At 34.8% G+C, this 22,540-nt stretch overlaps 1 protein-coding gene across 7 annotated transcripts in view; it reads right to left on the reverse strand.

Moving 5' to 3' along the window:
- The window catches only part of FANCL (FA complementation group L), a 182,364-nt gene that overhangs the window by 10,468 nt on the left and 149,356 nt on the right, over positions 1-22,540 (reverse strand). The window lies entirely within an intron of this gene.

Here is a 22,540-nt window from a genome sequence, read left to right on the forward strand (position 1 = left end):
GTAACAAAGTATCTGATCAAGACATACTCAGCCTCTTGAAGCCTTAATATTATGTCTATAAATGTGAGTGTGCCATAGAATCAAAAGCATAGATAACTATTAAGGTGACTTTCACATCTAAAGTCAAGAATTCAAATATAACTTTGAAAATTCATAAAGTAGAAGATTCTGTCCACTCAAAAGTACATATATTTTCTTTCAAAATGCCAGTTACTATAAATACTCCCATTTATTTCCAAATTATGCTTATAAACATTTTCTCATTCACATTATAAATAATTTATGATTCACTATAGAACAAACATTTCCTCTTTAATTAAAAGAACTGTTATACCAGGATGAAAATATTTGGATTACATTTTCTATCCTCACATATTTAAGGACAGAAGTCAAAAATGCATTATACAACTGCTATTATTTTCTAAAATATAGGGACAAGATTTCAGTCTTCTAAAACTTTTGAGTTTTGAAATAATTTATAAAATCATAAATTTCTAGCAGAAATATAAAAGAAATAAATATCATGAACATCCAAAAATTACATATGGAACACTGCAACTGATTAGTTTAATTAATTAAAGGAAAATGTCAATCGTTTTTGCACATACACCTGATTAAAAGAAAGAGAGGGAAAAAGCTGTAGGCGGAAGACAAAAGAAGTTAGCAAAATAAACAATTAATTAAACAGAAAAGGCTTAGTGTCCCAAAAGCAATAAATTGTTACAGAGAAGAAAAGTACCCCAGTAACCAAGATTATGATGTAGAAGCTTCTCACGTAAGCCGTGCTATGGTGGGGAGAGGATGTGATGCTAAGCAACCTCTTGTTCTAAAGCATTTTTCAAATTAAAATAGAAGTCCTGAGAAAGTTAAAAAATATCAAACAAGATGAGAAGAGCACATTCTATATTCTCTACCTACTCCAAAGATTTGTAGCACACCATTCCAATGGCATACCAACCATATTATTTTATCTATGTATTTTTCATTCTATTTTTATGTGGGGTAGGGCAGTGACAGGCAAAAAAAAAGACACAGACTAACCACCAGACATTGGAAAACTACATCTGTAACATTCCATGCATTGGGAGCTCAAGAGCTAGGTTTAACAGGGAAGAGAGTCTCTGAAATGGAGACCAATCTTCTTGTGTGAAAAGCAACAGTCAGAATATTAAAAAGAATGTATTAATCTCAAAGAAAAAAGACATCTTGACGTGATTTGAAAAAGAGCGGGCATAAAGATATTAAGAGATCAATTTCACATTGGGTTCACCTAAGGCATTTAACGAAATCCTCTGCACTGAAATCAGGATACCTGGACCATTGTGTATACAGGTGAACTGTACGTGAGATCCCTGTGCTGATGCACTAAAAATTTCTGAATAAACACAATTCTGAACAGTTTGTTGGGTATGACAGATTTGGCATTTAAACCTTTAGATCATGAACCATTCTGGGCAAATGTCACCAAATTATGGCCTTACCAAAAAAATTAAAAGGCATATTCTATCTCCTGACCAGTTATTTATATTACTGAAACAGTCAATTTTGGAAATGCTTGCCAATTTTTATCGCAGGGAAGTGTGATTAATCAAGTGCCCCAACAATTAAGCAGAGGAAGGTAAAGTTGGTTATTCTTGTTTTATGTTTAATAAATAAATAAACCATCAGAACACTAGATTACATTGGAAATCCTAAAGGATATCACCTTTTCTCATGACATAGAGCCAACAAAAAAGGAAGGAGATGAAAATGTTATATTTAGTGAAAGGAACTGGTGCTCTGGTTTCCACTGGCACCACTCACTGTGGTTTATATGCTAAAGTCTAAACTCTTCAAAACATGCTAGTCCTGATTACTGAAAGGTTAATGATCTCTTTTTTATGTTTGACAAAGAAACTGGTTAACAAGTATAAGCTAAGAAGTTAGTGGCTGTGACCCATTATTATATAGAAAGTGTATAAAATTTTTCAAATAGTGGTGACAAGTCAAAGGAAGCTGATAACAACTGTAAAGAAAAAGTTCTGTAGGGGTAAGGTCATCATTTGAGAGATTAGTATACTCCTTGAATTAAAATAAATTGAGTTTTTAAAAGAATTGTCAAGTTATATTGCTTAGAAGGTCACATAGAGCTGCAAAGGTTTTGTTCAATCTTGAAGAACAAATGAAACACACAAAAGGCAAACACCAGGATTTTTTCAGGAAGGTAAATTTGTGGGCCATAAGTTTAACTGGTGTATTTGGACCACTGTCCTATATCATTTTTATTTGTAGCTATAACATTAAGTGATATATGCAATGGTAATTTTAACTTGGAAATCTCCCCCAAAAAGCAAAGCTTGAGGCAAGAGCTGGCAGTACAGATAGGTTATTCAAAGTAATCTTAGGGACTGAGGGAGTAGGGACTGGAAAGAGTACAAGAGAAGAGAGAAAGCTAAAGTGAGGTACTTTCAAGATAGTCACAGTGGTCAACGGTGGCTCTGTGAGAAGTTCTGGAGAAAGTTCCTCAGAATTGCCACCCAAGAAACAATTCAGGAGCACTTATTCACTGGCTTCCACTCCTGACTGGTCGTGTTGCTCTAAGTGGGGTTACAAATTCTCTCACATTCCAGATCTGCATACGTACGTACGCCTGGTGGCTCACACAGGCATCACTGGTCCAGCATTAGAAGAGCTCTGGGGTAAGAGTGTTGGTAGGGCTGAGGTGAGGTGCTTTGTCAAGATACACAATCATGAAATGAACTGAACCAATGAGGCTGAGTAAAAAGTGGATGCAAAGGAAGTGAGGTAGGGAGCAAGGATTATCTAAGTCTTAGCCATGTCCCAAAAGGGAAGTGACATATTGACATATGGTCAATTCTCCAAGAGTTAAATCTGCCTACTTTGAATAAACTTTCCTCTTAAAATTGATTTATATATATAAAGCTTTAATAGTAATAAAAGGGATTATTTGATTTAGCATGTATATATGTCTGTGTGTGTATATAAATTCTGCCTATTTGGGGCTGTTGTCTTATTACTGAGCTTTCAGAGCTCTTTGTATATTCTAAGCACATGTGCATTATCTATATGTCTTGCAAATATTTTCTCCTAGTCTATAGCTTGTCTTTTTGCTCTCTTAACAGTATTTTTCAAGAAGGGAAAAAAAAGAAAAAAAAAAACTGTACATCTCCTATGTGATCTAGCCATGCTAACTCTAGGTATTTTCTGAAAGGAAATGAAAGCATATATTCATATAATGATATTCATATAATGTTCATAGTACCTTATTCATAACAGCCACATCTTGGAAACAACCCACAGGTCCATCATAGGTAAACAAACAATATGTGATTACATTCATACAAAGGAGTACTACTCAGCATAAAAAGAATGAATTATTAGTACATGCTATGACACTGATAAATCTCTAATTATGCTGAGGAAAGAAACCTAACACAGAAAAGTACATAGAATTACATAAAACTCTAGAGAGGAGAGCAGTAGTTGCCTGGGGATCAGGAGGAGGGACAAGAGGGACAAAAGGGGAAGGGGAAACTTGATTGCTGTGGAAATGTTTATTATCTTGATTGTGGGGTTGACTTCACCCATGTAAACATTTCTCAATGATCACCAGATCATACACTTTAAATACATTCAGCTTATTGTATATCAATTATACCTCAAAAAAAAACTATTTAAATGGAGAAGGAAATGGCAATCCACGCCAGTATTCTTGCCTGGAAAATCTCATGGATGGAGGAGCCTGATGGACCCAGTCCATAGGGTCTCAAAGAGTTGGACATGACTATATGACTCAGCATGCACACACCAGGCTGTTTTAAAAAACACTCATCTGATTTCTGGATAGTAATGGCTCTATGTAGCAGTACCTTCTTTGCAACAGATTTGTAGTATATTTCTCAACATTTAGGAGCTAAACAGTTTACAAAATAGCCAAATTTCTAACACCAAGGACAAAGGCAGAAGAGTAACTGTTCATTAACCCACCATTTAGAGAATAAAGTTTTATCACTTGTATATGTATATATTGAACAAGGAAGGAGAAAGGATATATATGGGAACTAAGATGTTAGCTATTCCCCCATAACTGTTATTAAATTATGTTAAACTAGGAAAGCACTTAAGCAGAAAAGTGTGAACACTGCCAATCTCAAAATGTAACGCTTATTATCTTTAAAAGCATTTTGTTACTTTTATAATACCTGAAGTGATATAATAATGTCAGTCACTTAACCAGATCTTAGAGTATAATATCTTCATCTTAAGTACTATTATTTCCAGTATTTTAATAATTTTCTCACAGTCCCGGAATGTGATCTTTTTGTGCTCTGATGACACTTAAATTAATAGCATAATTTTCTGGTACTTGCAACAGTTGCTTTCCATTCTGATTTTTTTATACTTTCCTATAATACATGCAGATAAATCCTCTAATAATCATTTTTGTCTTTATCTCTGAGGGATTCAAAAAGCTTCAACAGAATAAGGAAATATCAAGAGATTAAACTTTTAGAGAAATTTAATTTTAATATTAATTGCAATATTCCCAATAAGATATCTTTAAAGAGATGATAAATCTCTTAAATATCAGTTCATTTGCTCTTATTTGCAAGCTTCATTGATGTTCTCAACTCTTTCTGTAGGTATAACTAAATCTATTTAATCAAATACTGTTCTCTGGCATATAATCCATAAGGCATACATCAACTCTTCTTATAGTTTACTTTTACTATAACTGACCGCTTGCTACTATTCTTAAGACATGTGGAGAGTATATATGCCCCAAATCAAATGAAACATACTCACTCCATGTGTAGCCATTACAGAATGTAGCAACTCTGCTTATAAAAAAGATAAGGGAGACAGGCAAAGAGAAGCAAATAAATTCTGTCAGGTGTATGTTGAAAATGTATAGGCACTTCCAATGTAGTCCAAAGCTATCCTATATTGTAGACCATCAAAAAAGAAAAAAAAAAAGTAAAGCTAATTAGATGAGGATTCTGGGTAGACTACAAAGTAGAAAGCAAAGTAGGAATCCGTCTCCGCACCTAGACAACAAATGCACTGTCAGAAACTATTCTGGAACTCTCAAGTTCACTGAAGGCTTGCAACTCTGGTCAATTTCAGCTCAGCTTCACAGGGGCTACCCGTCACCCTGCTCCCTGACAGGCAGCTCTGCACACACTACGTGAGCACCCTGCACACAGTCTACATGAGTCAGGGTAAGAACAGGATGTGTCCTCCAAATATCACGTGTCTGTGCTCTGATGACTGGTTGCCGCTTCTCATCTCTGAGGAAAAGACAAAGAAGCAGCTGGATATTGCTGTTGCACTTCCTTCAACTGTTCTTCCTTCACTCCCTTCAATCTCCTGCAAAAGTGACTTGCAGAGTACTGTGAGTCACTGCCCCATCCCCCCTCGTCATTTTTCTTTTTCCTCTTCTGAGTGTCAGGTATTAAAGACTAACATTCAAAGCAACTCAACTGGGATCAGTGAAATAGGTGAGGAAAATTAAGACCTATAAACTTCCAGTTACAAAATAAATGAGTCATGGGGGTGAAATGTACAATGTGGGGAATATAGTCAATATTATTGTAGTATCTTTGTATGTGGACGGATGGCAAACTAGATTTACAATGGTGATGTTTTTGAAATGTACAGAAATACTGAATCACTGTATATTGTGCACTAGAAATTAACAAAATGTTGTAGGTCAATTATACTTCAAACAACAAACTCAGAAAAAGAGATCATATTTGTGGTTACTAGAGGAGGGGGTGGGGTGGAGGGTAGAAGAATCAGATGAAGGTGGTCAAAAGGTACAAACTTCCAATTTTAGTTATAGTAAATACTAGAGATATAATATACATGATTGATATAATTAACACTTGTATATGAAACTTGTTAAAAGTAAATCCTAAAAGTTCTCATCACAAGAAAAAATAATTTTTGCCTTTTTTTTAGCTATATGAGATGGACAGTCACTAAACTTATTCTGCTATTCATTTCATTATGCATATATGTCAAGTCAATATGCTGTACAGCTCACACTTACCCAGTGCAATATGTCAACTGTATTGCAACACAACTGAAAGAAAAAAAAGGCAACTCCCATTACAGGAAAATTTAGGAAGTCACTCTGCATGCCCAGGGAAAGGTACAGGCTCAAAAAAGACCCTAAGTTTATACCTCAGGCTGATCCTGGACAAGAAGATGGCCTACAACAATCAAGAACACACACACGCATGCACACACACACACACACACAAATTGACAAAAAACAGGAGAGAATTTGATCTTTGCTCCCTGGGGAGAGGGGACAATCCAATTTCTATAGTTACCACATTATATGATTAAAATTTCCAGTTTTCAACAACAACAAAATCACAGGGCATCAAAAACAAAACAAAGTGTAGCCCTGACTCAAAGGAAAAACATAAATTAACAGAAAAAACAAACAGCTCCTAAAAATAGACCTGAGACAAAAAAGTTGAAACAACTGATACATATGCTTTAAAGTAACATGTAGAGAAAGTCAAGATAACAATGTATAAAAAATACAGAAAAAGAAAACCTTGAAAAAACATAAAATAACTATAAAATGAAAAATTCACTAAGAGAATCCAAAGATGAGTTTGAACAGGCAAAAGAAAATCTGTGAACATAAAGACAGGACAACAGAAGTTACTATGTCTGAGAAGTAGGAAGAAAAAAGATGGAAGAAGAGTGCACAGAGTTTAAGGAGACTGTACAACACCATCAAGTTAACCAATATGTGGATTGTGGGATCCCAGAAGAAAAAGAGAAAATGGCAGAAAGAATATTTGAAGAAATAATGACTAAAAAATCCCCAAATTTTGTGAAATACATAAATATGCATATCAAAGAAGCTCAATGAACTCCAAGAGATCCACAAAAGACACATTAAAATCAAGCTTTCAAAAGACAGAGAGCCTTCAAAGAGACTGAGATGTGACTCATCACATACAAGGGATTCTCAAAAACTATCAGCAGATTTCTCATCAGAAATTTGATGACCAGAAAACAGTGGGTGATATATTCAAAGTGCTAAATTTTTTTTTTAATTCACAAAAAATCCTAAAGCTGGCAAAATTATCCATCAATGTAGTGAGAAATGAAGCCATTCCCAGATACACTAAAGGAGTCTGCTACCATTAGACCTGTCCTTTAAGGAATGTTAAAAAAAAAAAGTCTTGTAAGTTGAAATGAAAGGACACTAGACAGTAACATGAAGCCCTATGAGGATTTAAAGATCTCAGTCAAGGTAAGTACATGAGGCAAATAATAAAAGTAGTATTATTATAAAAATGATTGTTAACCCCACTCCTTCTTTGGTACATGATTTAAGAGTTTAACGTATGTTTTAAAACTAAGAATTATTCTACTCAAAGCTAATGTAACAGGAACTTTGGTTTGTAACTTTACACTTCATTTCCTACATAATTTAAAAGACAAATGCATTTAAAAGAATTATTAGTTTATGGTTTTGAACACACGCTATGTAAATATGTAATTTTTGACAATTGATAAGGGTCGGTATAGAGCTGTAAAGGACCAAAGTTTGTGTATTATTGAAGTTAAGTTGGTATAAATCAGAGGATTATAACTTCAGGATGTTAAATGTAATCCTAACAGTAACCATAGAGGAAATATAGAATATCCAGGACAATATATGACAAAAGGAATTTAAATGTTTAGCCTCCAAAAAAATCAATTGAACTCTAAAGCAAAATGACAGATTAAGTGCCTCCTTATCAGTATTAAACTATAAATGTAAATGGATTGAACTCTCGAATCAAAAGACATATTGGCAGGGTGGGTATACAACTACATGCTATTGATAACATTCTCACTTTAGATCCACAGACACAAATAAGCTGAAACTGAAAAAATGAAAAAAGATATTCCATGTAAACAATCACCAAAAGAAACAGGAGTGGCTACACTAATATGAGACAAAATAGACTTTAAATCAAAATAGATTATAAGAAACAAAGAAGAACATTATGTATTAATAAAAGGTTCTATTCAGCACAAATTTATAAGAATTACAAACTTTCATGCAGCTCCTAACAGCCATCAAAACATGAAACAAAAATTAATAGAACTGAAGAGAAATAGTTGTACAATAATATTTGGGAGACATCCATACCCTACTCTCAATAACAGAACAACCAGAAAGATAAATAAGGAAACAGAGTACTTGAGCAACACAACAAACCAACAAGATCTAACAGACATATATTGAATATTCCACACAGTAACAAAAGTACATATTTCCCAAATGCACATGGAATATTTTCCAGAACATATCATGTTCCAAGCTATAAAATAGATATGAACACATCTGAAAAAACAGACACCATATAAAGTATCTTTTCCAACCACAACTGAATGTAGTTATAAACCAGTAATAGAAAACTGGAAAACCCACAAATTTATGGAAATTGAACAACATACTCTTAATCAATGGATCAAATAAGAAATCATAGTGTAATCAGAAAATTGACTGTTGTTGTTTACACCTCTGGACTGTAGCCCACCAGGCTTCTCTGTCTGTGGAATTTTCCAGGCAAGAATACTGGAGTAGGTTGCTATTTCCTTCTGGAGGAGATTTTCCTGACCCAGGGATCGAACCCACGTCTCCTGAATTGGCTGGCACATTCTTTACCACTGAGCCAAGGGAAGCCCGATTAGAAAAAACTTAAGAGACAAAAAATGAAAACACAGCATTTAAAACTTACAGAATGTAGCAAAAGTAGTAGTAAAGAGGATATTTATAGTTATAAATACATACAAGAAAAAGTTCACCATCAACAACCTAACTTTACAACTAAAGAACCAAACTAAACTCAAAGCTAGCAGAAAGAAAGGATTAGAGAAGAGATACGTAAAATAGAGCATGAAAAGACAACAGAAAAATCAATGAAACCAAAGGTTGATTCTTTTAAAAGTTCAAAAAGTGGACAAATTTTTAGATAAATGACTAAGAAAAAAAGAGGATTCAAATTATTAGAATCAAGTATCAGTAGGGATATTACTACCATTCTACAAAAACAGGAATTATAAGACAGATTTCATGAAATTTTATGAAAAAATTTCATGAAAAATTATACACCAACAAATTGCATAGCCTTGATGAATAAATTCCTAGAAACACAAAACTTTCCAAGATTAAACCACAAATAAATAGAGAATCTGAATAGAATAATGAGGAGTAAGGAGACTGAATCAGTATGCAAAAGATCTCAACAGAGAAGTCCTGGACTTGATAGTGTCATCGATGAATTATACCAAACATTTTAAAGAACTTAACAAAATATCATCAACCTCAGATATGCAGATGATACCACTCTAATGGCAGAAAGCAAAGAGGAACTAAAGAGCCTCTTGATGAGGGTGAAAAGACGAGAGTGAAAAAGCTGGCTTAAAACTCAACATTCAAAAAACTAAGATCATGGCATCCAGTCTTATCACTTCATGGTAGATAGAAGGGGGAAAAGTGGACACAATGACAGATTTCATTTTCTTAGGCTCCAAAATCACTGTGGACAGTGATTGCAGAAGATGTTTGCTCTTTGGAAGGAAACGTATGACAAAGTTAGCATATTAAAAAGCAAAGACATCACTCTTCTGACAAAGGTCCATATAGTCAAAGCTATGGTTTTTCTAGTAGTCATGTACATATGTGAGACTTGGACCATAAGGCTGAGCACCAGAGACTGATGCTTTCAAAATATGGTGCTAGAGAGACTCCTGCGACTCCACTGGACAGTAAGGAGATCTAACCAGTCAATCCCAAAGGAAATCAACCCTGAATATTCACTGGAAGGACTGATGCTGAAGCTGAAGCTCCAATACTTTCGACCACCTGATGCAAAGAACTGACTCACTGGAAAAGACCCTGGTTCTGGGAAAGATTGAGAGTGGGGGGAAGAAGATGGTGACACAAGATGAGATGGTTAGGTGGCATCACCGACTCAATGGACATAATTTGAGCAAACTCTGGAAGATAGTGAAAGACAGGGAAGCCTTGAGTGCTGCAGTCCTGGGGTCACAAAGAGTTGGACATGACTTATTGACTGAACAACAACCACAACCACCAATACTTCTCAGACTTCTCCAAAAAAACTGATAAGGGTAAAATACTTCCTAACTAATTTTTAGGTAAGTATAAAGAGGCTGTCTTTCAGTCAGTCAGTTCAGTTGCTCAGTCACGTCCGACTCTTTGCAACCCATGAATCACAGCAGGCCAGGCCTCCCTGTCCATCACCAACTCCCGGAGTTCACTCAAACTCATGTCCATCGAGTTGGTGATGCCATTCAGCCATCTCATCCTCTGTCGCCCCCTTCTCCTGCCCCCAATCCCTCCCAGCATCGGAGTCTTTTCCAATGAGTCAACTCTTCGCATGAGGTGGCCAAAGTGTTGTAGTCTCAGCTTTAGCATCAGTCCTTCCAAAGAACACCCAGGACTGACCTCCTTTAGAATGGACTAGTTGGATCTCCTTGCAGTCCAAGGGACTCTCAAGAGTCTTCTCCAACACCACAGTTCAAAAGCATCAATTCTTCGGCACTCAGCTTTCTTCACAGTCCAACACTCATATCCATACATGACCACTGGAGAAACCATATCCTTGACTAGATAGACCTTTGTTGGCAAAGTAATGTCTCTACTTTTTAATATGCCATCTAGGTTGGTCATAACTTTCCTTCCAAGGAGTAAGCGTCTTTTAATTTCATGGCTGCAATCACCATCTGCAGTGACTTTAGAGCCCAAAAAAATAAAGTCTGACACTGTTTCCACTGTTTCCCCATCTATTTCCCATGAAGTGATGGGACCAGATGCCATGATCTTCATTTTCTGAATGTTGAGCTTAAGCCGACTTTTTCACTCTCCTCTTTCACTTGCATCAGGCTTTTTTAGTTCCTCTTCACTTTCTGCCATAAGGGTGGTATCATCTGCATATCTGAGGTTATTGATATTTCTCCCGGCAATCTTGATTCCAGCTTGTGCTTCTTCCAGCCCAGCGTTTCTTATGATGTACTCTGCATAGAAGTTAAATAAGCAGGGTGACAATATACAGCCTTGACGTACTCCTTTTCCTATTTGGAACCAGTCTGTTGTTCCATGTCCAGTTCTAACTCTTGCTTCCTGACCTGCATACAGGTTTCTCAAGAGGCAGGTCAGGTGGTCTGGTATTCCCATCTCTTTCAGAATTTTCCACAGTTTGTTGTGATCCACACAGTCAAAGGCTTTGGCATAGTCAATAAAGCAGAAGTAGATGTTTTTCTGGAACTCTGTTGCTTTTTTGATGATCCAGCAGATGTTGGCAATTTGATCTCTGGTTCCCCTGCCTTTTCTAAAACCAGCTTGAACATCTGGAAGTTCACAGTTCATGTATTGCTGAAGGCTGGCTTGGAGAATTTTGAGCATTACTTTACTAGCGTGTGAGATGAGTGCAATTGTGTGGTAGTTTGAGCATTCTTTGGCATTGCCTTTCTTTGGGATTGGAATGAAAACTGACCTTTTCCAATCCTGTGGCCACTGCTAAGTTTTCCAAATTTGCTGGCATATTGAGTGAGGCTATCTTTACTCTGATACTAAAGCCCCAAGAAAACTAAAAACCATGATACCTTTTGAATACTGATAAAAGAAAAATCCTCAACAAAATACCAAATTTAGCAGCATATTAAAAATATTACACCAGAGATCAGGTGGGATTTACTCCTGGAATACAAAAATGGCTCAAAATATGAAAATCAATAAAATGTAGAACACTATACTAATGGAATGAAAAAAAATCCATTTAATCATCTGAACTGACCCAGAAAAAAACATTTGACAATATTTAACACCTTCTCATGATAAAAACTCAACAAAGATCAAAGAAAATTACTGCAACAAAATAAAAGCCATATTATAAAAAAGAACAGCAAACATCATAATGCTCAAAAACTGAAAGCTTTTCCTCTAAGATCAAGAACAAAGCAAGGATACCTACTTTCATCACTTCTATTCAACACAGTACTGGAAGTTCTAGCTAGATCAATTAGGCAAGAAAAAGAAATTAAAGCATCCAAATAAGAAAGGAAGAAGTAAAATTATCCCTGGTTGCAGATGATATAAACTTACAGGCAAAAAATCCTAAACACCTCCCCCCCAAATTGTTAGAACTAAGAAGTTAATTCAGCAAAGGGCCAGGATACCTCTTTGACCACTAGTTACATTTCCAAACACCAACAATAAACAACCCAAAAAAGAAATTAAGAAAACAATTCCACTTACAATATCATCAAAAAAGAAAACAAAACAAAAAAGCCTTAGTAATTAACCAAGAAGGTTAAGGACATAAAATGAAAACACAAATGGTTATATCACTCCTGATAAAAATTATCAGAAGACATCAATAAAAGGAATCTCAACCCACATTCATGAACTGGAGGACAATGCAATCCTTATCAAAATCCCAATGACATTTTTTGGGGGCACAAACAGAAAACCCCATCTTAAAACTCATAGAATCTTAGGAGACCCTGAATAGCCATACAATCTTGAAAAAGAATAACATGGAGGAAAAAAGTGGAAAGGACAAAGTGGAAATCACATTTTCTGATTTCAAAACTTCCTATAAAGCTACAGCAATCAAAACAATGTGGTACTAGCATACAGACAGATAAAATACAAAGCGAACAGAAGACAGAGCCTAGAAATATACACTCATATACATGATCAAATCATTTCTGACAAAGTGTCAAGATCATTCAATGAGAAAAGAACAATCTTTTCAACTAATGGAGCTAGGAAAACTGGATATTAATATGCAAAATAATTAAGTTGGCCCCTTATCTAGTACCATATACAGAAAGTAACTTAAAATGGATCAAAGACATAGATTTAAGAGCTGTTTAAGTATAAAACTCTCAGAAAAAACACAGGAGGGCAGAAGCTCTACGACACTGAATCGGGCAATGATTTCTTCAGTATAGAACCAAGGGCACTGGCAACAACAGGAAAAGTTAGACTTGATGAAAATTTAAAAATTTTGTGCATCAGAAGACAACAGCAACAGAGTAAAAAGGCAACACACAGAATGGGAAAAACATTTGCAAATCATGTATGTGATAAAGGATAAATATCTAGAATATATAGAGAACTCTTAAAACTCAACAACAAAAACAACCTATTTTAAAAAGAATACATTTGAATCAGTTCTAATAAAGTGGATGAAACTGGAACCTATTATACAGAGGGAAGTAAGCCACAAAGAAAAACACCAATACAGTATACTAAAGCATATATATGGAATTTAGAAAGATGGTAACAATAACCCTGTATACGAGACAGCAAAAGAGACACTGATGATGTATAGAACAGTCTTTTGGACTCTGTGGGAGAGGGAGAGGGTGGGATGATTTGGGAGAATGGCATTGAAATATGTATAATATCATATATGAAACGAGTCGCCAGTCCAGGTTCGATGCACAATACTTGATGCTTGGGGCTGGTGCACTGGGACGACCCAGAGGGATGGTATGGGGAGGGAGGAGGGAGGAGGGTTCAGAGTGGGGAACACATGTATACCTGTGGCGGATTCATTTTGATATATGGCAAAACCAATACAATACTGTAAAGTTAAAAAATTAAATTAAATTAAAAAAAAAAATAAACTGGGCAAAGGGCTGACTAAGACATTTTTCCAAAGAAGATACAGAAATGGCCAATAAGTACATGAAAAGACACTCAATATCTCTTAGGGAAATGCAAGTCAAAACTGTTATAAGATCATTTCACTCACACTCATTAACAGAAAGTAAGTGTTTAGGAGGATGTAGAGAAACTGAAACTCTTGTACACTGTTGTAGGAATGTAAAATGGTACAGGAGCTCTGGAAAGCAGTATAGCAGTTTCTCAAAAAATTAAAGATAAAATTACCATTATTGGTAATTTAGTTATCAATTAAAAGTGGGAACTCATAGAGCTATATATGCACATCCATGTTCACTTGCAGCATTATTCCCATGAGCTAAAATGTGAAAGCAATTTAAGTCCATCAGTGGAGGAAGGGATAAACAAAATGTGGTTATATACATGTAATGGCATATTTTCAATCTTAAAAAGGAAGGAAATTCTGACATATGCTACAACTTGTATGAACCTTGAGCATATTATGCTCAGTGAAACAAGCCAGTCAAAAAAGACAAATGCGGCATGATTCCACTTATGTAAGGTACTTAAGTTTAGTCAAACTATAGAGTTAGAAACTAGAATGGTGGCTGCTAGACACTGGTGAAGAGGAGAAGGGGAGTTACTGTTTAATGGGTATAGTGTTTCAGTTTTACAAGATTTGAAAAGAGTTCTGGAGATGAATGGTAGTAAAGGTCGCCAACAACTTGATGAATGTATTTTATACCATTGAACTGCACCTTTAAAAATGGTTAAGATAGTAAATTTTGTGTATCTTATCACAACTTTAAAAAATAATAAAGATGCTAAGAATGCCAGGATAGGCCTACAATACCATGGCAGCCTGAGCCTGACTGATGAACAAACCCCTGTGGCTGTTTATCCATTTGTATCTCTCAGATTGTTAACGCTGAGAAAAACCACGTCTTATACAATGCTACTTAAGACCCCTTACTATTTGGTTCAAATACATTTCTAATATTCCGTGTTAACTGTTTTTACCTTCCTTTACTTTGTATTAAAATACAGTTCTACATAATAAAAAAAAAATTAAGCCAATCAGAAAAAAGCAAACTAGTCTAGCTTTTTGTTCTAGGTAGGACATACCACAAAAAGGTTCTACTCTACCCTCATCAAAAAGTTGACTATATCTAATTGTTATTATTCACACTAAAAACAACAAAATAAGGAAATAAATGTTCACAAAAATCTTTGCTTTCAAGAAAGTCAAGACTAATAAAATGTGTGTGTTGCTCGCTATCAATGTTACCTTCACAGCCAGAGCCAGGGAACTACATGCTAACAGGAACATCACTTAAAAAAAAAGAAAAAAAATACTGTTCCATTGCCTCTGCTATCTACCAACTCCAAAATTCTGGTTTGCTTCATTATATCCATCTGCTAAGTTAGTCTGGCTCCTCATATTCAACTTTTTTTTTTTTAAGCACAAAAAGAGGATGAAAGTAAGTATATATAGCTGAGAGTATTAATTAGTGATTCTAGAAGATCATACTTGAATTAGCATCTTTCATATTTGAATTATCATTTCTGTCTTCTGTCTACTGGAACTCTATTTTCAATATGGGTATCTGTTCTTCCAAACGGATGGCTTAAAACACACACACACATATATACCAATATTCACATATTTTAAAATAGCCCTTGGATTTAAAAAAAAAAAAGTACAAATAGACATAGTTATTAATTTGCTAGAGTCCCTGACAGTGACAAAATATGAGGTAGAGAATGTTAAAAAATTGTGTTTGTGTTGAAATAAAATTGCTTTCCTGATAAGCTAAGACAATCCTTTTTATCCAAAAGCATTTTAAAATATAAATCACAATGTTAAGAAGCCATTTGGAGACTGATACTTATGTATTTTCTTTTACCTAGAACACTTGCTGTATAAGAATGTTTTATTGGTTTCCTCCAAACTATACTCCAAGTATTAGTAATACATTAACCAGCCCACTGTAAGACCAACAGTATTTCTCAATATTTCTGTTGAGAAATATTGTTACAATGTATATATATTACTTTTATATGTTATGTTAGTTTGTTACTTATGTTACAATGTATATATAGTCATCTACCACAACCAGAGAACCTGGTGAGACTGGTGGTTGTTTTGCATTAATCATCTCTATTTCATTTTTCAACACCAGAATACTTCCTGACTATTGCATATAAATAGAAATATTGTCTTTATAGAGTATATGTAGCTCAACATACAAAGAGAGAGATACCAATTACTTGTCATATATGGATGTGGGTGTGTTTATATATACAATTATATAACATAATATAAATGTATATTGAAAGAGGGTTAACTGTTACTAATCTAGACTGCTGTTTCTTGCCCAGCAGTGTTGGACCACTCTTGCCATAAGGGAGCATTTTCTGTTTGGGCAGAAGGCTAAATAAAAGAGTCTTCTTCAACAAATCTGACCAATAGATCAAAAAGACCTAAAATATTGACATCTGGGGTAATCTATTCTGAGATCTACTCAGGTGATTCTACAATGAGGTTCACAATTGACAAGCCCCCAGTCATGTACTCAGAGCCTTCAAGTAGTTTATAATAGCTGACTTTTAATCAAGAGCAAATAACCAAAGATGATAAGAAAAAGCAACTCAAGGAAACAGAAACTATTCAGATGGGAAAAAAGATATATATTATTAGTATCTCTGGGGACAAAAGAAGATATATCAATGAAGTGAACTCTTAGAAATTAACATGACTGTATTAAAAAAAAAAAAACTCAAAAAGAAGGTTACCAGAAAACATTGATGAACTTTACCAGAAAGTAAAGCTAATAGGAAACCCCATGTAGATGATTAAGAGTAGATTTAGACAACTGATGGAAATTTGTGATTGAATGAGTTTTAAATACACAGAAAACTAAGAAAATGAAATAGACCATTGTTAATTAACTCTGCTGCTGCTGCTAAGTTGCTTCAGTCATGTCCAACTCTGTGCGACCCCATAGACGGCAGCCCGCTAGGCTCCCTCGTCCCTGGGATTCTCCAGGCAAGAGTACTGGAGTAGGGTGCCATTTCCTTCTCCAATGCATGAAAGTGAAAAGTGAAAGTGAAGTCACTCAGTCGTGTCCAACTCTTAGCGACCCCATGGACTGCAGCCTACCAGGCTCTTCCATCCATGGGATTTTCCAAGCAAGAGTACTGGAGTGGAATGCCATTGCCTTCTCCGATTGTTAACTCTAGGTGGTAACAAAAACTGGGGCAACAAAGGAAAAATAATATTGAATACTAATTAGCTACATGGTTTATCTCTGCGTGAAAGTGAAGTCGCTCAGTCGTGTTGGACTCTTTGCAACCCCGTGGACTGTAGCCCACCAGGCTCCTCCACCCATGGGCTTCTCCAGGCAAGGATACTGGAGTGGGTTGCCATTTCCTTCTCCAGGGGATCTTCCTGACCCAGGGATCGAACCCAGGCCTCCCACATTGCAGGCAGACGCTTTAACCTCTGAGCCACCAAGAAAGCTTATCTCTGCAAAGTATACGTATATGCTCACCATAATAATGTAAACAGAATATTGTTAATCAAAATTACAAGATAACCATCTGAGAAGAAAAAGAACACAGAAGTATTCATATGTGTTTGGAGTGGGGGAAAGGCAGAAGAAATAGCAAAATGAAATAGCAAATTCCTCATTATCTACAGTGGGAAGTTAACAGATAATGGCCAAACCAAACCAACAAACAAAAGGTAGTATAATTACAAGAGCATGTAATAATACAAATTACATTATAACACCAAAAGGATCAGCTAGCAATTAAAAATGGTTGGCCCTGGAGAGGGAGAAAAAGGTGGGAAGGAAGCTAGGTCACGCTGTTTGGTCTGAAAAGAAAACAAACAACAGCAACAACAAAAAAAACCTTGTAAATCTAACTCTTTAAACTATGTTCATATACAATTTTTATTAGAGTATACACTTTAAAAAAAATCAATAGCTTTCCCTATTATAAACTAGAAAACACGATTTTAAAAAAAGACCAAATAGGCAATAGCAACAAAAACTATATTATAAGTAGGAATAAACTCAACAAAAATGTACAAGATGTGGATTAAGAAACTATAGCTACTTAACTGGGGGACCTAAATAAATGTAGAGATAATCAGTTCCTAGACTGTGAATATATTAGTTCTTAATTGTATGGATAAATGTAAACCCGATTATAAGTAAAAACTAAATTATCCTAAAGATTATCTGGAATAATAAATGCACAGCATTATCAATTATATTTCCAAAAAATGAAATATTTTGTTAAGTGATAAGCACAGGTTCAGATTAACCAATGACATTCCAACTCTATAAATGAAGGCATTAAAGGTGATTTCACATTTTTAAAATTTTGCTTGCTTTTATTTTCTCTTTTTTTTTAGAATCAATGTAGGGGTACTTTTAAAATACATGTTATTTTTAAAAAAGAAAGAGAAGCAGTTAGCAAGAACCATATCACACAGGTCAATCACATCACATAGTCTCAATAATGAACTAAGTTTCTTTGTTATGATTCCGTTGATGTCTTTTTATCCATACCACTGAAGCAACAATAAGATGGCCAAGAAACCAAAAGTATATTTAATTAACCAATTAAAGACTGAACAAAAATCCAGTTCTATGAGTTCTCCAACAAGGACAGCAGAGAAAAAACGTAAAGAAAGATAATCCAGTAGATCAAAAAAGCAGAATATCTTTAGGATCCATACAGTATGATACTGAGCGTTTTCTCCATCTACCATTCTATTTGTTTTAAACCAGCTGAGCACCAAAGAATTGATGCTTTTGAACTGTGGTGTTGGAGAAGACTCTTGAGAGTCCCTTGGACTGCAAGTAGATCCAACCAGTCCATTCTGAAGGAGATCAGCCCTGGGATTTCTTTGGAAGGAATGATGCTAAAGCTGAAACTCCAGTACTTTGGCCACCTCATGCAAAGAGTTGACTCATTGGAAAAGACTCTGATGCTGGGAGGGATTGGGGGCAAGAGGAGAAGGGGACGACAGAAGATGAGATGGCTGGATGGCATCACTGACTCGATGGACGTGAGTCTGAGTGAACTCCGGGAGTTGGTGATGGACAGGGAGGCCTGGCGTGCTGCGATTCATGGGGTCGCAAAGAGTCGGACACAACTGAGCGACTGATCTGATCTGAAGTTTATTTTCTTAAGATCTCTTACAAAAAGTTCAGTATTTCCATATACATACGAACTGAGGCAAAGAACAGCCTTGGGATTTGTTTGAGATTATACAATTAAGTCAATGGCTGAACTGTAAAAAGAACCAAGGATACCCAACTGCTAGTTTGTTGCTCTAAATAATGGATCGTGCTCACTGCTATGTAATAGGACTGTTTTCCTTTAATTACAATTTCTTCATTCACCATCAGATTATCAGCCACAGGCTTTATCATTAGTTTTGCTCTTCTTATATTTATGGCATTACTCCCAAGAATATGATATTTACATGATAAAAAAATATAATGACCACTATTTACTATATCATATCCAACCTCTGAAAATTCTAGTCAGCATGACAAGGCTAGTGCACTGAAGCCTACCCTTAATGGCATATTTACAGGTAAAGGTACAACTTTAGCATCTATTTTGGGTTGATCAGCGACCTGGAGAAAAGTAATTTTGTTTTTACAGAATCACTAATGTCAATGCATGTAAAATCTTACATTAGAGCATCCTATGGTCTTATCAGTCAACATTATTCATATACATGATCTAGATATACAAGTCCAAAGGGCAGCAGATTAGATACATTTTAGAGCGTTTGTGATGTTGGGAAGTAGAATAAGATAAAAATCATGACATGCTCTTACATTCCTACGCTGAAATCTATAAAAGAAAACTGACTGGGTAAACAAAGTAAATATGTGAAAAGAGGTGTGCAGTCACTTGTCTTTGAGAAGCACTTTGTGTTTCTTTGGCACATAGCACGGCAGCAGTAGAAGCAGCAGCCTTGCCCTTGGTGCTCATTTCTTACCACTCTAAATGCCTCCTCGGAGCCAGAATACACTGGCTGTTGCTGATCATGCTGTGAGACACCTGCACTGGCTACTAGGCTTGTCATGACGCACAAAACCCTACCATCTTCAGCTTGACATTGTGCAAGTTATAATTATTCATCCAAATGAATATGTCAGAGCAGCAGCAGCAGACCTCTCATCAGAGCAAAAGAAAAATACATCAAAACATTATCAACCCAGCAGGAAGACAGGGACCATAAGGAAAATTACCCATTTTTAATATGGATGCCACAAAGTCATGCCTATTATTTTACAGAAAGAAAGGAAAATAAAGATCTTCCAAGTTTAAAGTCCAGAAACACTGAATCCAAATAGGAAATGTACAAAAAGGAGACAGGGAATTTTTTAAAATCAATTATCTGGCACCTGTTTACAATCTTTTAAATGTAAGTTTGCTGTTAGACTACAATACTACAATTCTTTAAGAACCACAACTGTTTAAAAATTGTTTTAAAAAAGGAAAAAGATAGTAATTCTCACAAGCAGAATTGTTTCCAATAGGTCAATGAAAAAAGATCACACACAGCAAAGAAGTTTGATGTTGCTTCACACTTTCAAAACATAAACTAACACTGCCAACACTTTTATCATGTCTAAAACACTGAAGAGTTCATCTGGAAATAGCAGCAAAATGCTTAACAATGTACAGCTAAACTCTAACAATGGACAATTTTAGTAGTATATGGAAAAGAAAAATAAAATCAGACCTCCACAAATGAAGATACATCCAAATTTTATAAGCATATGTAAAAAAGGCAAGTATAAATATAATTCCTATCTCATATTTAAATGTGAAAAAAGTATAACTTCTACAATAAACTTTCAATGAATATCTTTTTAAAACAAGATACAAAAAATTTTCTCATTCAAGACACATGAAGCAGAAATCACAACGAAGAGACTGATAAATGTGACCACACTGAATATTAAACTTCTGATTGACAAAATATATCAAAGTTAAAAAGCATGCCACAGGGATAAGACACTTATATCCCATATAACCAATACATAATTAGTATCCAAAGTATGTAAGGATTGCTTATAATAAAAGATAAAAATTTAAGTAGGCAAAGATTATAAACACAACAATAAAGAGTATCAGTTCTTGATAGCAATTAAGATCAAAGTAAAATCAGAATGACTTAGAAAGGGCGTGGGAAAGTAGAAATTACTATGCATTGCTGGGTAGGAGTATAAAGCTATACAACCAATTTGGGAAAATAACTTGGCAATGTTTAGTAATCTCAAAGAGGTACACTCCTTATAATCCAGCATTTCCACTTCAAAGCATAAACCATTCTAAAAGTGTCACATGTATAAAGGGAAACATAGAAAGATGTTTACAGCAGCACTGTTTAGTAAGAAATTGTGCAAGAAATTGTGATCAACCACATCATTAGGACACTGAATAAACTAACTGATGGATTCATATAATGAAATGCTATAAAGCATTTAAAATGTACTATACAGGCACAGATCATGGGTGAATCTCAGAAACAATGTTGTTTAAAAAAGATTGAAAATACTACAGAATATGGCATAAACAAATGTAGCAAAAGAGTATGCATGGATATCATACACATCAATTCCAGGCAAAAGATTTTCCTCTAGAAAGGGACAGAAGGAAAGAAAGGAAAGGAGAGAAGAAAAAGAGGAGTAAAATTTTAAGTCCCAGAACATTTTATTCCTAAAAGAGAGACAAAAATATATCTGAAACAAATGTGATAAATATTAAACATGTCAAATGTGAGTTGTGGTTAAAATGATATCTAAATTTTTATCTGTACTATACTAAGAATTTTAATATGTTCTTTTAATTAAAAAAAAAGATGCAATTCCAGTTACTACTAATTAATTCTGTATTCTTAGAACTAATACACAATAGAAAACCTGACATATGACACAATTAAATCTAAATCTGGACTTGAATTAATATTATAAACACTTATTCCATGCTTGTATGTGCAAGGTACTTAGCTGGTGTTAAGGAGGGACACAAAATTTAGAAGAAATTGCTCTTAAGATTTTGTAGTGTTAGAGCCACAAACTAATTTTGTTCAATGGCAGGATAAGGTAACTGCTAACAGTCCTTTTGTGGAGATGTGAACTTCTTCACAGATTAAAGTCTGGGGAAAACTTGCATGATTAAACATGTTAAAAAAAACTAGGAAATTAATCAAAAACATATTCTTCAACTTTGGGATTTTGATAAATATTAAATTATAATCTAGAGATAACATATGGAAAGAGTAATACAATCTAGGTACAATGTTATCTCATGATCTCACATAATATATAAAATTTATAGAGGAAAACTGAAAATGTATAGTCATATTTTTCAAAAACTATTCAATTTATGTACAATTCCAATTCTTAAAAAAAAACCCACAGTATTTCTTATGTATTTATAACACATATCACAATACCAAAAGCAAATCATAGTGTTTTTCATCACCTATATTTTGCTATGTTTTCTTGATTTCTATTGGAAGGAGGGAGACTGTTTTGTTTTTAAAGAAGAAAATGACAAAAATATATTTTAAATGTAGATGGTATAATTTAATATTTGAAACCTCATAAAACAATGTAAATGCTGTTAGGCTTTTTTTTTTTTTTTAAACTAACAAGACAATTACTTTATTCTATATATTAGAATTTAAATGTAAGCATACATTTTCACTTGAACCTACCAAAATTTCATAACAAAAATAAGGGTAGCCTCTACTCAAAGAGTATTTGTTAAATGTCACTAGGAATTTTTTTCACTTTGCATAAG

Source organism: Bubalus kerabau, chromosome 11 (genome assembly GCF_029407905.1).
Source record: "Bubalus kerabau isolate K-KA32 ecotype Philippines breed swamp buffalo chromosome 11, PCC_UOA_SB_1v2, whole genome shotgun sequence".
NCBI lineage: Eukaryota > Metazoa > Chordata > Mammalia > Artiodactyla > Bovidae > Bubalus > Bubalus kerabau.